Source organism: Phascolarctos cinereus, unplaced genomic scaffold, assembly GCF_003287225.1.
Source record: "Phascolarctos cinereus isolate Bilbo 61053 unplaced genomic scaffold, phaCin_HiC Scaffold_2;HRSCAF=192, whole genome shotgun sequence".
Taxonomy (NCBI): Eukaryota; Metazoa; Chordata; class Mammalia; order Diprotodontia; family Phascolarctidae; genus Phascolarctos; species Phascolarctos cinereus.
The window spans coordinates 298,270,263-298,286,619 of record NW_027555625.1 but is presented as its reverse complement, the minus strand read 5'-3'; the positions used below and the strand labels follow the sequence as shown (position 1 = coordinate 298,286,619).

The window sequence follows — 16,357 nt, the reverse complement described above, 5'->3', positions numbered from 1 at the left end:
AGAGCAAGCAGTCCACTGAAATGCTCTTTCCAGATACAATAATAGTGCTTATTTGATTATAACAAGAGGTGGAAAGAGTACCCTCCAAGGAGGGGTAGGGCAAAAAATGGGCATAATGAAGATAAGGACACACAGTACCAAAGAGTAAAATCAGCTGAGAAGTTTGGAAGATAAGGCAAGAAGGTGAAAAATGGCCAAGATGAAGATGAGGACACACACAGGGGTCCAGGGAGTGTAAAGCTGAGTATCTGATCTCCTTCCAGGCATGGGCAAAGTGGTGGTCATGGGGGTCTATATTAACAGTATAGAAAGGAAGAGGAAAATGAAAGAGGGTGGAATTCACAGACCTTGATAACAGATTTAATATAAGAGGTGAGGGAGAGGGAAAGGTCAATGACAACCCCAAGGTTTTGAATATGGGGGAACTGAATATTTGTTGGTACCAACAAAACAGAAATATTGAGATGGGCTTAAACAAGAGAAGTCCATTTCCTCCAAGAACTTTGTACCTATTCTTCTGACAGTATTTCCTTTTAATACTGCACTTCTGAATGTGACTACTGGGAACAGAGAAACAGTCTCTTTTTTAAATGTTTTATACAACCATCCATATGCTCTACATCAACAATAAAAGCATATTCATAAAAGGATATTCAGGTCTGGTATGGTGTAAACCTAGCACCACATATGAGTTACAGATAAATTTAACATAATAGCCAATCTATATGGCAAGCAATCACTGTAATTTAATTCCAATGGCTTTCTACCACCTTGTACTGTTTCCAGATTTTCTGTTTTGTTTTTAAGTCATTTCCCCCATTTTTCTCCCTTTCAATTACTGAAAATGGTTTTCATGTTCTGGTCCAAATTTTGCGTTTCCTATATTAAATCTACTTTCCCTCATATATCTAGGCTGCTGCCAACTTGGGTTAATAAATTTTAAATGACTACTCGGGATTTATTCCCTTTGGTTTTATATTCAATAGCATTTCCTTATAAAACAGAGTATGAATGAAAGCAAGTAGCTAGGGGGCCAATATTTCTTCAATTTGCTCTTTGTGGCTGTCTTGTATTAAAATAAAAATAAATTAAGTTCTTGGGTGGGGAAATCCCTGAATGTATTTCTATCTCAGTACTGGGTGTCTCCACTCTCCTTTTCAATCTTGAGTGCTTATCTTCAACAAAACATCATGCATTTTCAGAGTTACTTGCACATCAAAGTCTTCCCCAAGAGGCTAAAATGAACAAACACAGATGCAAGGGAGACTGAAATGGCCCTTCTCAAATAACTACACTCTCTGATCAAGAGAAGGAAAGTGGGCAATTGGAAGAGTGCGGTGCTCTATTCAAACAACAAGGAAGACTGCCACTAAGGAGCTGTGAAAAAGACCTTGGGGGGGGTTTAATGACTAGCAAACTCAATGTGTCTAGTATCACACTAAAGTAAAAAGGCTAGAGCCATCTTCAATGATATAGATAAAAGCCTCAGGTTGATAATTCAAGGGTAATTCCCATGCCCTCTACCTAGTCAGACCCCATCTGAAGTATTCTGTCATATCAGGGCACCAACATTCTAAGAATATTGACAAGCTGGAACATCTAGAGGAAGGTAACCAGCAAGAGGGAACTGGAACTCATTCCACAGTGACAATCAGTGGAAGGAATCAGGGATCTCTAGCTCAAAGAGGAGTATCTCAGAATCTAAGAGTTGGAAGAAGCCTCAGAAGCCAACCAACCCAACCCAGACCTGACCAAGAATACTTTTTGCAAAATCCCAACAACTTATCATCCCACCTCTGATTTTAGACCTCCAATGAAGAGAAGACTCCTCCTCCACAGGCAGCCCATTTCACTTTGGTACAACTCTGATTATGAAGAAGCTTTTCCTTATTTCAAGCCTAAATCTACCTCCCCTGTAATTTTCATCCAATATTCCTACCTTTGCTTCCTGGGGACAAAGAGAACAAGTATAAACCCTCTTCAACATGAGAGTCCTTCAAATACTTGGAAGAAAATGATCTAGTACTCTAAAATAAATTTTCTCTTCTGCAGCTCCCATTTTCTTCAACCAATCTTCTCGTGAAACAGCTCTATCTTCTGGATCCACTTCAGCTTATCTATGTCTTTCCTAAAATGTGGTGCCTAAAACTAAACACAGAATTCCTCTAGAGGCTAACCAGGGCAGAGTATCACAGATTTATTATCTCCATTTTGGACCCAGTGGCTTTTCCAGCTGTTGCCCAGTGTTAGACTACTAGCTACTTTTTTACCTGTCAGGTCACACAGTTGACTCACACGAACTTGCTGTCCCCTACAATCCCTAGCTCTCTTTTACAGGAACTGTCCCCATCCGTATTTGGTAAGCTGACTTTTAAAATCCAAATCAGTTGAGCAACTGTCAATAACCCCCCCAGGTCTTGTTCACAGCTCCTTAGTGGCAGAGTCTTCCTTGTCTCTTGAATAGAGCACCAAACTCTTCCAACTACCCACTTTATAGATTAAGGGGCCTATGATAGCTATTTTCAAATGTGGAAGGACCATCAGGTAGAAATGCAATTGTATTCAAATTGCTTGGTCCCAGAGCACAAATTTCAGATCAAGAGGCAGAAAAGAAGACAAGAAGCAGATGGATGGTGGTGATGGTGGTAGTAGAGGAGGAGGCGGAGGAACAGAAACAAAGAGAAAGGGCTTCTTCCTGATCTAAGTTCCTGTCACTGGAGGTCTTTTACTATACTCAATATGAGGAGATAGAGGATTAATCACTTATCAGGGATGCCACAGAACAGGAGTTCTCCTAGGGTTGACTATCCCATAATAGGTCAGTAGACAAATTTCAAGGGGTCTGTGAACTTGGATAGGGAAAAAAAATTACATCTTTACGTTTCTTAACCCCTCACTGAAATTTAGCATTTCCTCCAATCATTTTAAAACATTCTGAAAAAGGGTACACAGGTTTCACCAGACTGCTAAAATGGTCTGTGACACAAAAAAAAAGTTTAAGAAGATCTGCCATGGAGAGAATTATTGTTTTATGTTAGGGAATTGACTGGATTCTCTCTAACTCTAATATTCTAGAATTCTCTGACCTTAAGGGAACTGATAACCTCTCTGTGCCTCAGTATATCTATAAAATAAGAGCTAATAAGTACCTAATCAACTTACTAGGCTTTATAAAAATCAAATGAGCTAAAGAATGTGACAGTGCGCAAATATAAATTATTAGAGGAAGGTAACCAGCAAGAGGGAACTGGAACTCATTCCACAGTGACAATCAGTGGAAGGAATCAGGGATCTCTAGCTCAAAGAGGAGTATCTCAGAATCCAAAACACATCCCAGCTATACACCAAATCCACACTGTAAACCACACCTGCAAAGTAGGACTAACAAGACCCCCTTTCACTTCTGACATTTTCTTTGTAACATTTAAGATAACCATATGCATCTCCTCTTCACTACTTTCTCTGTTGCCACTCTAAAGTTCTTATAACTGTCTATGACTACTCTAAGACTTCCCTGATCGGTCTTCCTGCCACCATGGTCTCACCACTTCAATCTGTCTTCAAACAGTTGCCAAAAGAATCTTTTTAATGCATGTATAGGACCATGCCACATCCCTACCAAAAAACTTTCAATGGCTCTGTCCTGACTAAAGAACAAAATGTCAACACTTTATCCTGTCACTTAAAGGCCCCCACAATCTGTCTCCAACCTACTTTTCCAGTCAATCTCTGTAACCTTGGGCATATCATTTAACCTCATAGTAACCCAGGCAATTCTCCAACACTTTAAGTTGAGAAAAAGACTGAATCTGTGTTAGGAGTTTCCATAACCAAGATCTCCCTAAATTATGAAATCACAGGCCCCAACCTTATCTCCATATTATCTTTTTAACACACTCTCTTTTTCTGCCAAACTAGAGCACTAGCTATTCTATTCATAGGTCCAATTCTTCAGTTTCCCTTGTAAAACCCAATAGGCTGTCTGCAATGCCTGCAATCCGCTCCCTTTCCACCTCCCCCTTCTCCAGACTTCCCTGGTATTCCTAGCTGAAAGTAATCTTTCCTTTCTCATACTTTGTCTAAACTTCTTTTTTCCCTTATAACATACTAGCTTATGTTAAATCCTCCTAAATTTATTGTAAACTCACCAAGGGCAGAGACAATAGCATTTTTTCATCTTTGTACTTCTGTCACCTAGTGATGGACTTGCAGACAAGTGCTTAACAAAGATTTTTGAAGGTGAATAATCAGGAAATATGAATCATAAAAATATCACACCTTTATTGTTAGGAAGCACTTTACATTATCTCATTTGAGACTCATCTGTGAAGCAGGCAATGTTGGTATTACTATTCTCATTTTACACATAACAACATTGCGGTGCAGAGGGGTGAAAAAATGTGTTCAATATCACACAGCCAGAAAATGACAATGAGGCCATCAACTGTCCCTAAATCTTCTGCTCTTTCCATTTTACCATGCATACCTCCTGATTCATTAAGACTATACAGGTGCTCAAAAACAATTAAGCAAATGAAATTTTGTTTCCTAATAGCAAAATACTCAAACTTTTGATGCTGGTTAGAATGTCTCAAAAACTTCCAAATTTATTCACAACATAAGGTAACTTTTCTTAAATATTTAAATATTTAAAATATGAAGGGTTAAAGATCAGGACTGTGGAATATCTCCTTAGCTGGACACTAAAGACTCCATAATCTGGCCTCTAATACCTCCTCCAACCAATTTCCCATTACTACCTTAGAGGAATCCTTCACTTCAGTCAGACTGGTCTCGTCACTGTTCCTTACACATGCCAATTATTGCTCCCCTCTTTGCTTGCACAATCCTCCCCGCTGGAAAAGCCTTCTCTACTCTTGTAACATTATTTAACTCCTTAAAGGTATTATTCTCAAGTCTACCTCCCGAAGGAAGCCTTCCCTAATCCCTCTGTAAAAACATACTATCTTGTATACTTAATGTAAACAGCATGGTATAGTAGAAAGAGCATTAGGCTTAAGAGTCTTAAAGACATGAGTCCACTTATTCCACTTATTACTCTAGCTGTGGACCCTTGGGCCACCTCTATGAACCTCAGTTTCATCATCTATAAAATAGGGATAATATGTACATTCATTTTTAAAATTAAGGCCATTTGTCAAGAACTCTCTCTTCTCCCTTCCTTCTACTATCTCCTTTCCTCCAGTTTTTAATGATGAGGTAGCTCTTCTGCTTGCCAAGGCCAATTCTCCTTGTACCCTTGACCCCATATTCTCCTGTCTTGTCCAGCTTCCCTCAACAATCATCCCCACTGTTTCTAATTTCCAAAGTCTCCGTATAACCTGAGATTCCTTCTCTACACAACATCTGACTCACAGTTAGTGTTCAATAAATGCTTGAAGCCTTGCCTATCTTGCCTTCCAACATGATCAAACCTCCCCATTCATTAGGAAATCCTCATGAAATTCTACCTTGGCTGCTAACTCTTTCCCTCCAAACCCATTTCTCTTTCAAACCACCTTATTACTAGCAAGGGCATAACCATCCTTCCAGTCACCCAAGCTCACAACCTTGACCTCATCACTTCTTACACAGACTATAGCAAAAGCCTTTTAATTGGAATCTCTACTTTAAATCTCTCTCCTCTTTCCAATCCAATCCATTTCCAATCTCCACAAGTCTGTCAAATAGATTTTCCTAAATAAGTCAGACCACGTCAGTTTTCCTCTCAATAAACTCCAATGACTCTCCATTATCCCTAGGATCAAATACAAACTCTGCTCTTTGGCATTTAAAGTTCTCCACAACTGGTCCCCTCTCTGCCTTTCTGGTATTTCAACACATTTCTCTCCACATATTCTATAGTCCAGCCACAATGGTCTTATTTTCATTCCATGGGAAAGAAACACAGTGATTTAAAGTACCACAAAACACTTTGCAAATACAAAGTACAATAAAGTAACAAAACACTCCATCTTCCTTTTCAGTACCTTTTCCATGGCTATTCCCCATTCCTGGAATGCCTTCCCTCTTCACCTTGGCCTTGGGGAATCCCTGGCTTCCTCAAAGACAATTCCACAAAGCACTACTTCTTACAGGTCTTTCCAAGTCCCTGAGGCATTCTTCTACCTACTCTATATTTGTTGCGTATGTACTGATTTTTATATGTGTGTATGTATACAGGGCACTCCAAAAGTCTTACTTGAAACTTAAAATTTTAAGGTGTTAAAGAGGCAGCTTGGTGGTACAGCGGATAATAGGTTGGTCAGGGAGACGTGAGTTCATTTCAATCTGGCCTCAGATACTTACTAGGTATGTGATCCTGAGCAAGTTATTTAACCTCTGTCTTCCTCAGTTTCCTCAACTGTAAAATGGGAATAATAATAGCACTTCCTTCCCAGGATTGTAGTAAGGATCAAATGAAATATCTGTAAAGTGTCTAACATTGTCTTTGGCATATATTAGACACTTAACAAACGATTCTCTCCTTTCTCCTTAAAGCTTAAACCTGAATACTAAAACTTTTGGGACACCATATGGGGGGGAGGGGTGTGGGTGTATGTGGCTTCCTCTATTAGAATTTAAGCTCCTTAATGACAGGATTTGTTTTTCCTTTTCCTTGTATCCCAGCCCTTAGCATAGTGCCAGGTACACAGTAAGCACTTAATTAAAGCTTACTGACTGATTATTATCTGACTCAGGTTAGATTCGAAGATCAAATGTACATGAAGTGTTTGGGAATTCTTAAAGCACTACATAAATGTTAGCTATTATTATGTATCATTTCATACATATGAACTGGTTCCCCAACTAGACTGTAAGCCCTATAAGGAAAGGAAACCATTTCAATACCCCAATGCCTAGCACAGCCTCGCAAAATAGAAGATCAATACACCTTTGAGGGTAATAATAATAAATACCTCCCCATAAACTACTAAGGCTCATTGTGAGGATATAGACTTCAGTGGCATTTTTGCTACTGTGAAACAGTATAGTTTCACTGATGTGTAGAAAAGACTCAGAGAAAGAGCTAGAAGGAACCTTAAGACATAGAACACAGAGCCAGAAGTGACCTTGGAAAACAGTATTTTAGAAGACAGAAAACAGAATGTCAGCCAAAAAAAATTCGGAGGTGAGGACCTTATAGATACCATACAATCTCATACCATACAATCTCATCAATTTAGGGACGTGGGAACTGAAGGTAGGTAATGTGACTTGCCTAAGAACACACAGTCAGCCTATGGCAAAACTGGGACTCTAAGTCAGGTCTCCAAGTCCACAGCTATTTCTATTACAATACTCTCACTCTTCCCTACTTTCTCTTTCCTTAAGACTTAAAATAGGGGGCGGAGCCAAGATGGCTGAGTGAAAGCAGTGACTTGCTTCAGCTCTCCCCCAAACTCCTCCAAATACCTATAAAAAATGGCTCTAAACAAATTCTAAAGCAGCAGAACCTACAAAAAGACAGAGTGAAACAAATTTCCAGCCAAAGACAACCTAGATAGTTGATCAGAAAGGTATATCTGCCAGGCTAGGAGAGGAGCAGTGCAGCATGGGCGTGCAGGCAGCAGCGAACCTAGAGCAGGCCTCAGAGGACTGAATTGCAGGCAGCTGTGGTGGTTTCCAGACTTCTCAACCCAAGAACGCCAAAGACAACTTAGAAGTTCAGAGGGAAAAGTCTGTTTCTGCGGTGAGAGAGAAGCCAGGTCTCAGAGCCGGTTCCAGAGCCCAGAGATTGGGCGCCAAGGCAGTGGCTGAGTCCTGAGCTTCTGGCCCACAGACTGAGGGGGAATCAAGTGGCTGATCAGAGGGGGATTGCAGGGATCTCTTTGCCAGTGCTGAGGCAGAAATCTCTTGCTTTGCCCATGCTTGGATCTGGGTCATAGTTCTAGGAGGCAGTCCTAGGGCAAGGAGGAGCTTGTAGTGGCTGTGCAGAAGGAAACCTTCCTCATAGTTCCAGGACAGAAAGGAGTGCTCATGGTCACTAATAGACCAGAGCACAGGCCAGGAAAGGAGTAAACAGCTCGCCCCTTATACTACTGAAAGAACTGAAAATTTACAGGTCCCTATGAAAACAGCTGTACAAATGCCCGAAGCTTGGAACAGTACATTCTCCACATTGGAAGCAGACTCTTACCTTAACAAAGAGTTTAAAATTCAAGTAATTGGCCAGGATCACGAGCAAGCAGTGCAAAAAGAGTCAGACTATATTATCTTACTTTGGTGACAAAGAAGATCAAAACACATACAACCAGAAGAAGACAACAAAGTCAAAGCTCCTACATCCAAAGCCTCCAAGAAAAATATGAGAAGAGCTCAAAAGGGATTCTGAGAAGCAAGTAAGAGAAGTAGAGGAAAAACTGGGAAGAGAAATGAGAGTGATGCAAGAAAATCATGAAAAACAAGTCAACAGCTTGCTAAAGGAGACCCAAAAAATACTGAAGAAAATAACACCTTAAAAAATAGCCTAACCCAAATGGCAAAAGAGGTCCAAAAAGCCAATGAGAAAGAATGCCCTAAAAAGAAAAATTGGCCAAATGGAAAAGGAAGTCCAAAAGATTACTGAAGAAAATACTTCCTTAAAAATTAGAATAGAGCAATCGGAAGCTAGTGACTTTATGAGAAATTAAAAAATTAGAAACAATGTGAAATATCTCATTGGAAAAACAAGTGACCTGGAAAATAGATCCAGGAGAGAGAATTTAAAAATTATTGGACTATCTGAAAGCCATGATCAAAAAAAGAGCCTAGACATCATCTTTCAAGAAATTATCAAGGAAAACTGCACTGATATTTAGAACCAGAGGGCAAAATAGAAATTGAAAGAATCCACATCTCCTCCTGAAAGAGATCCCCAAAGGAAAACTCCTAGGAATATTGTAGCCAAATTCCAGAGTTCCCAGGTCAAGGAGAAAATATTACAAGCTGCCAGAAAGAAACAATTCAAGTACTGTGGAAACACAATCAGGATAACACAAGATTTAGCAGCTTCTACATTAAAGGACCGCAGAGCATGGAATATAATATTCTGGAGGGCAAAGGAGATAGGATTACAACCAAGAATCACCTACCCAGCAAAACTGAGTATAATCCTTCAGGGGAAAAAATGGTCATTCAGTGAAATAGAGGACTTTCAAGCATTCTTGATGAAAAGACCAGAGCTGAATAGAAAATTTGACTTTCAAATACAAGACTCAAGTGGAACATGAAGAGGTAAACAGGAAAGAGAAATCATAAGAGACTTATTAAGGTTGAACTGTTTACATTCCTGCATGGAAAGATGATATTTATAACTCATGAGACCTTTGTCAGTATTAGGGTAGTTGGAGGGGGGGAAAAATTATATGTATGTACATAGAGAGACAGAGAGACAGAGAGCACAGAGTGAGTTGAAGATTAAGGAGTCATATCTGGAGAATAAAATTAAGGGATGAGAGAGGATTATACTAGAAGAAGAAAGGGAGAGGTAGAATGGGGTAAATTATCTCACAAAAAAAAGCAGAAAAGGCTCTTAGAGTGGAGGGAAAATGGGGGAAGGTGAGAGGGAATGAGTGAATCTTATTCTCATAGGATTTGGCTTAAGGAGGGAATAACATACACTTTCAATTGGGTATGGAAATCTGTCTTACCCTACAGGAAAATAAGGGGGGGAAGGGGACAAGAGAGCAGAGGGATGATAGGGAGGAGGGCAGATTGGGAAAGGGGGTGATCAGAAGCAAATACTTCTGAAGAGGGACAGGGTCAAAAGAAAGAATAGAATAAATTGGGGGGGCAGGATAAGACTAAGGGAAATAGAGGTAGTTTTTTACAACATGTCTACTATGGAAGTGTTTTGCATAACTGCACATGTATAACCTATATTGAGTTGCTTGCCTTTTCAATGAGGGTGGTGGGAGGGAGGAAGGAAAAATTTGAACCAAAGTTTTAAAAACACATGTTTTAAAAAAATGTTTTCACATGCAACTGGGAAATAAGAAATACAGGAAATGGGGTACAGAAGTCTATCCTGCCCTACAGGAAAACAGAAGGAGAAAGGGATAAGAGAAGGGGGTGGAGAAACAGAAGAGAGGGCAGACTAGGGGAAGGAGTATTCTGAATGCATGCCATCTTGGGGTGGGGGGAGGGGGAGATGGGGTGAAAATTTGGAACTCAAAATGTTGTGGAAGTAAATGTTGAAAGGGAGTGTTCCAAGGACATCTCAAATTCAGCACTTCCAAAACTGGACTCAGTATCTTTCCTCCATATTCTCTCACTTTCCAAATATCCATAAGGGCAGTTAGGAGGCTCAACAGATAGAGGACCATTCATGTAGTCAGGAAGACCTGACTTCCAAGCTGGCCTCAGACATTTACTAGCTGTGTGACTTTGGGCAAGTCATTTAATCTCTGTTTATCTCAGTTTCCTCACCTGTAAAATGGAAATAATAAGCATCTCCCTCCTAGGGCAGTTGTGAGGACCAAATGAGACAACAGCTGTAAAGTGCTTAGCACAGTCCCTGGTATATGGTAGGTGCTATATAAGTGTTAGTATTTCTTTTTCTTCCTGTTATACTTCTTATTGTTGGTATAGCAGTAGTAGTAGCAGCAGTAGCAGTGGTGGTGGTGGTGGTGGTGGTGGTGGTGGTGGTGGTAGTGGTAGTAGTAGTAGTGTCAAAGGAATCCTTCTAGCCTCCAGGTTCATAATCTTAGCATTATCCTCAGCTCCTCATTATTCATCACCCCATGCATATAGTTGTCAAATCTTGTTCTTTCTACCTCCATATGTTCTTTCTACTTTGATTCCTTTTCTCCATTCACACGATTACCACCTAAGACCCTTCACCTAGATTATTGCAAGGGTCTCCCTGACTCATAACTCTGCCCTCTCTACTCTCTGTTCCACATACTCTACCAGAGTAAGTTTCCTTTAGCATAGACCTGACTATGTGAGTCCCCTATTCAATCAACTCCAGTGAGTTCCTATCAAAGATGAAATATAAACCCCTCTGTTTAGCTTTTAAAGCTAAACATATATAAACATTATACAGGGACAGCTAGGTGGCACAGTGGATAGAGCACCGGCCCTGAAGTCAGGAACACCTGAGTTCAAATCCGGCCTCAGACCAAACACTTGACACTTACTAGCTGTGTGACCCTGGACAAGTCACTTAACCCCAACTGCCTAAAAATGAAAAAAAAAAAGCCTTATACAGCCTGGCCCCAAACTACAGTATCTCTTTAGTCTTGTTAGACATCATATCTCTTTAAACCCCTCCTCCATCCTGTGATCCATCCAACCTGTCCTATATGTTCCCCACACAGAAATCTATTTTCTGTCTCTGCGCCTTTGCACTGGTTTTTCCTAGAGTACGCTCCCTCCTTAGCTCTACTTTACAGAGTTACTCTCTTCAGTATAATTCTAGTGTTATTACTATATGAAGCTTTCCTTGATCCCCATATGGCTAATGCCTTATCACATGCATTCATTTACCCTGCATATATTTGCATTTATTTCCTTTGTATTTCTGCTCAATATACTTATCTCTGCACTTGTTATCCCTCCTCCCCCCAATTAGAATGCCATCTCCTTGAAAGCTGGGATTATTTTATTTACTATACTTGTATCCCTAGCTCCTTGCACAATTCTATAATGGGCATTTCAATAAATGTTCATTGATTGATTGGTTGGAATATGAATATTCACATATTTATATACTGAAATTCATCTAACTGCATGTGGAAGTATTTCTAAAAATCAGTATGAGTAAAATAAGCCCAGTACCAACTGCCAAACTTCATTCAAAGGCAAACCAGATAAATTCTATGCTCTTTCAGGTCTTTATTCTAACCCTTTTAATAAAATTATACCTAAAAGTTCCTTGTAAAAAAAAAGAGAGACTTAAAGTAATAATAGCTCCCAGTTGCACAGCACTTTAAAATAAGAAAGGGCATGCACAAAGAAAGACTTTCATGGCAGGCTGCATAAGTATTTCCCCCCATTTTACAGATGAACTGTTTAAAGAAAATTGTGGCTTAAAGAAGTGATTTTCAAAGACCTCACAGAGCTGGTAATGTGGGCATGAGTATATAATCCCTACTATACATACTTGATGCCTAAAATTTAGTAGATATTGATGGTGTAGGTTTCATTCTGTGGATGCGCAACTGTCTGCAACAGAAAGTTTTCTAAATTTGTTAGTACTTAAAAAGCTGTTGGGAGAAGGGGAGGGAAGGAAATATCACCTGAAAAAAGAAAACAAAACAGGTTGAATGAAAACTTTTTGATGTACAACAAATTAAAATCAGTGTTTATTCTGAAGCTTCACCCAGTAATCAGAAGAAAACAGGGAGTCAGCTCCCTCTAAAAAGTCTTAAAGTCATCTTAAATTGCTTTTCACTAGTAAGTTGGCCAACAGGCAAAGACTGGCAAAACAACTCACAAAAACTATCTTCTAAAGTATGCTGGGCTTGTATTTGGAGTTAGTAGAGGAAGCATTCAGATGAAATTGCGGAGCAATGAAGTAAATTACTGTTTGGCCACAGAAATACAGGATGAACCAAGTCTGCACTAAGATTTTTGGGACACTCTGTATACATACCAAACACTGTAAGTTCTAAGGACCCTCTCAGCTCTAACATTACACATCATGAAGTGCCTTGCTACTCTAACATGCTATTCCAACTTCTATTCAACAAACGTTCATTGTGCATCTATGTGCCAGGTACCGTGCTAAGCACCTGCAATATTAAGATCAAAACTAAAAAGTTCCTGACCTCAAGGAGTTTTCATTCCATGGGAAAGAAACACAGTGATTTAAAGTTCCGCAAAATACTTTGCAAATACAAAGTATAATAAAGTAACAAAAAGTACAACAAAGTAATGCAAAGTAATTTCCAGAAGACAGCACTAACAAGAAGTAAGATTAGGAAAGGGAGATGGAGGTAACATCTGAACTGCGTGTTTTGAAGGAAGCTAGGGACTCTAGGAGGCTAAGGTAAGAGAGAACCTATTCCAGAGAGGAATATGGATGGTCTCTACAAAGATCAAACACCTGAGGTGGGAGAAAAAAGCCAAGTATAGGAAACAGTTTGCTAGCAGGCTAATTTGACTGGAATTGTGTGGGGGAGAGGAATATGTGTGAAGTGGGGGGGAAAACAAAAGGTGAGAGCCAAGAATTAGTTTTGCCTCTATGATGATAGTTCCCCGCTTTAACCCAGTCTGTGACACAACTGTAAGACATCTTAAACTCAACATACCCAAAAGTGAATTATCTTTTCCCAAAATATTCCTCTCTTCTGAACTGCCCTTTTACTATAAAAAGCATACTCCCAGTTATCCAGATTCAAAACCTGTTATCTTCAAATCTTCACTCTCCTCCCCTCCCATTCCCATCCTCCAACTCCTTTCCATTCTATCCTCCTCACATTTGTCCTATATGCCTTCTTTTCTCTTCTGACTATCACCAACCAGGTGGAATCATCCTAACCTGTACTACTGTCACAGCTTTCTAGTCTATCTCCCTGCCTGAAATCTTTCCCCACTCCAGTTCATCCTTCACTCAACTGTCAAACCGATCTTCTTAAGCAAGGCTCAGATCTGACCATGTCACCCCCTACTCAAGAAACTCTTATGGCTCCCTATTACTTCCAGGATAAAACAGAAAATTCTGTTTAGCCTCTAAAGCTCTTTACAACTTAGCTCCTTCCTACCTTTCCACTCTTACACTTACACTTTAACACCGCCCGCCCCCCCCCAATATATTCTAAAGTCCAGGAACACTGGTCTTTTTGTTTCTTCTCACAAGACAATCCATCTTCAACTCCAGATATCTTCACCGGGCTGTCCCCCATGCCTGGAACTCTCCTTTCACCCTGATCATCTGGGCTTCACAGAAGTTTAGGATTAATGCCCTCAAACTTTGTGCAAAATGCCTTTCCCAGTTCTCAATCTTAGTGCCTTCCTTCCCACATTACTTCCAATTTACCTTGCATATATCCTGTATGTACATGGTTGGTTGTATGTTGTCTTTCCCATTAGAACGTAAGCTCTAAAAGGTCAGGGATTATTTTTGCATTTCTTTATACCCTCAACGCTTAGCACAATGATTGGCACTTAGTAACTGCTCAATAAATGCTTGTTGACTTGACTGTCAAGTTGCTGGGGATACACTGAAACACACTGGCCTGCATTCACTGTCGTTCCACTTCCACCCAGAAATGAATGGATCTATCCACATCCCCCCAAAAATCCAAAGTGGGGAGAGCAAAGGAATTTACATAGCGCCTTCTATATGTCAGGCACCATGCTAAGCGCTTTTTACAGATACTGTCTCATTTGATCCTCACAACAACCCTGCCAGATAGGTACTATTATTCCCATTTTATAGAAGAGTAAACTGAGGCAGAGGTTAAATGGAGGCGGGTGTCTAGTACCCCAGTACCTCTGGGGTATCACCACCACCACGCGCCTGTGGAAGAGGGGAGGCTCCTAGAACTTCCTGGGGGTCAGAGGGGTCAGCCGAAGATAACCCTGTAGGTAACCCTGGTCACTGCTCCCCAGGGACAGGAAGGACCGGGCACCCCAGCCAGGCCAGACCCACTCCCGAACTGGCCGCTCCCCACAGAAGGCGAGGACGCCAGGGTCCTCACGCCGCCGCCCCCCCCACCGCCCGCCCGTGAGGAGGAGGGCAATGGCACCAGCCCCGTCCCCGGATGGGCCCGCGGCTCCCTCGGCACCTCCACACTTACTGGAATCCTCGGGGCGGGGGTACGGGGGGGTGGGAGGAGGGTCGGTATCTGGGCCGGGGCCCTCCTCCCAGGACCGGTTCCGCTCCACTTTCCGGGGCTCTCCCCCTGCCCCAAACCAGGCTCTGACCGGCCCCTGGGCCCCCGCAGCCTGAGCCACGGCTCAGAAGCTCAGGTACAGCGCCGTGCCCCGGAACCGCATCGCTAGCTTCCCTGTGCCACCCCAAACCCGACCCCGATTCACCCCGGGCGGCCGCACCGGAAGTCACTCTGAGGTCCGTTGTGCGCACGCTCCAGCGGCGAAGGCTGAAAGCGGCTCCTTCCTCTAGCGGTGACCCACGCCAGTGCGTGGGATCTGCGCGTGCGCCACTGCCCCCGGGCGCTTCTGTCTGAGTTCCCTGGCAGTTTCAGGTCGGGCCGGTGGCATTTGAGCAAGAGCTCGCGGTATCACAGATTTAGATTTAGAAGATACTTTAGAAATCGTCTAATCCAACTCTACTCATTTTAAAACAAGGAGACTGAGGCCCCAGAAGGATTGAGAAATTATGTTCCTGGTACACCGGCGTATTGTCTTCTGCAGCCTTTAACTTTTGGGTCTCATGACTTCTTTACACTCTTAAAAAGTATTGAGCATCTCATACAGCTTTTATGTGGGTTAAATCGGTATTTATTTCATTAGAAATTAAAACTGATACATTTTAGTAAAAACATTTATTACTGATTTTTAAATACATTGGGTTAACATAAATAGCATACTATTTATGAAAATCACTCTTTTCCAAAAAAAAAAATTAAAAGAGTGGCATTGCTTCAAAAATTTTAGCAAATCTTTTTAATGTCTGGCTTACTAGAAGACAGCTAGGTTTATATAGGCTGCATTCAATATGTTGCTTTGGTTGAAATGCCTGGAGAAATCCAGCCTCACACAAATAGGTATTTGGAAAAGGTAGGAGTATTTTAATACGTAAATCATATCTTAGTATTATTGTGAAAATAGTTTTGACCTTGCAGACCCTTCATCCCTGGACACACTTTGAAAACTTCTGGTCTACTGTATGCTCAGTGTCACACATACAGTTAGGTGGCTGATTGGTGTTTTGAACCCAAGTCTTCTGATTTCACAGCTAGAGTTCTTAACACAGGTACTTTGATTGCAGACAGGGTGTAGACTTTCTTATTTGTAAGTTAAGTTTTTGTCTCCCTTATTAGATTGTGAGCTTGTCGATGGCAGGAATTGTTTTTACCTTTCTTTGTATCCCCAGTGCTTGGCATAGTGCCTGGTGTATATGGGCAGTTGATATAAATGATTGTTGACTTGACATCCCTTCTCCTTCATAAGTTTCATAGTATCTAAAACTGGAATAGTACTATGTTGTTATTTAGTCATGTCCAACTCTCTGTGACCCCATTTGGGGTTTTCTTGGCAAAGATACTGAAGTGGTATACCATTTCCTTCTCCAGCTCATTTTACAGATGAGGAAATGGAGGCAAAGAGGGTTAAGTGACTTGCCCAGGATCACACAACTAGGAAGTATCTAAGGTCAGATTTGAAATCAGGAAGATTAGTCTTCCTGATTCCAGGCCTGGCACTCTATCCACAGTGCCACCTAATTGCCCAGAGTAGACTTAGA

At 41.1% G+C, this 16,357-nt stretch overlaps 1 protein-coding gene across 4 annotated transcripts in view; it reads right to left on the bottom strand.

The window, feature by feature from the left end:
* Positions 1 to 14,979, bottom strand: part of MAPKAP1 (MAPK associated protein 1) — a 319,648-nt gene extending 304,669 nt beyond the window's left edge. For 3 of the 4 annotated variants that reach the window (XM_078150124.1, XM_020967541.2, XM_020967542.2), the window contains exon 1: positions 14,730 to 14,977. The gene's annotated coding sequence lies outside the window, so the exon portion shown is untranslated. Of the gene's footprint in view, positions 1 to 14,729 lie in introns of all 4 variants that reach the window. The other variant, XM_020967543.2, reaches the window with a different exon arrangement.
* Between the last annotated feature and the right edge of the window lie 1,378 nt (positions 14,980 to 16,357).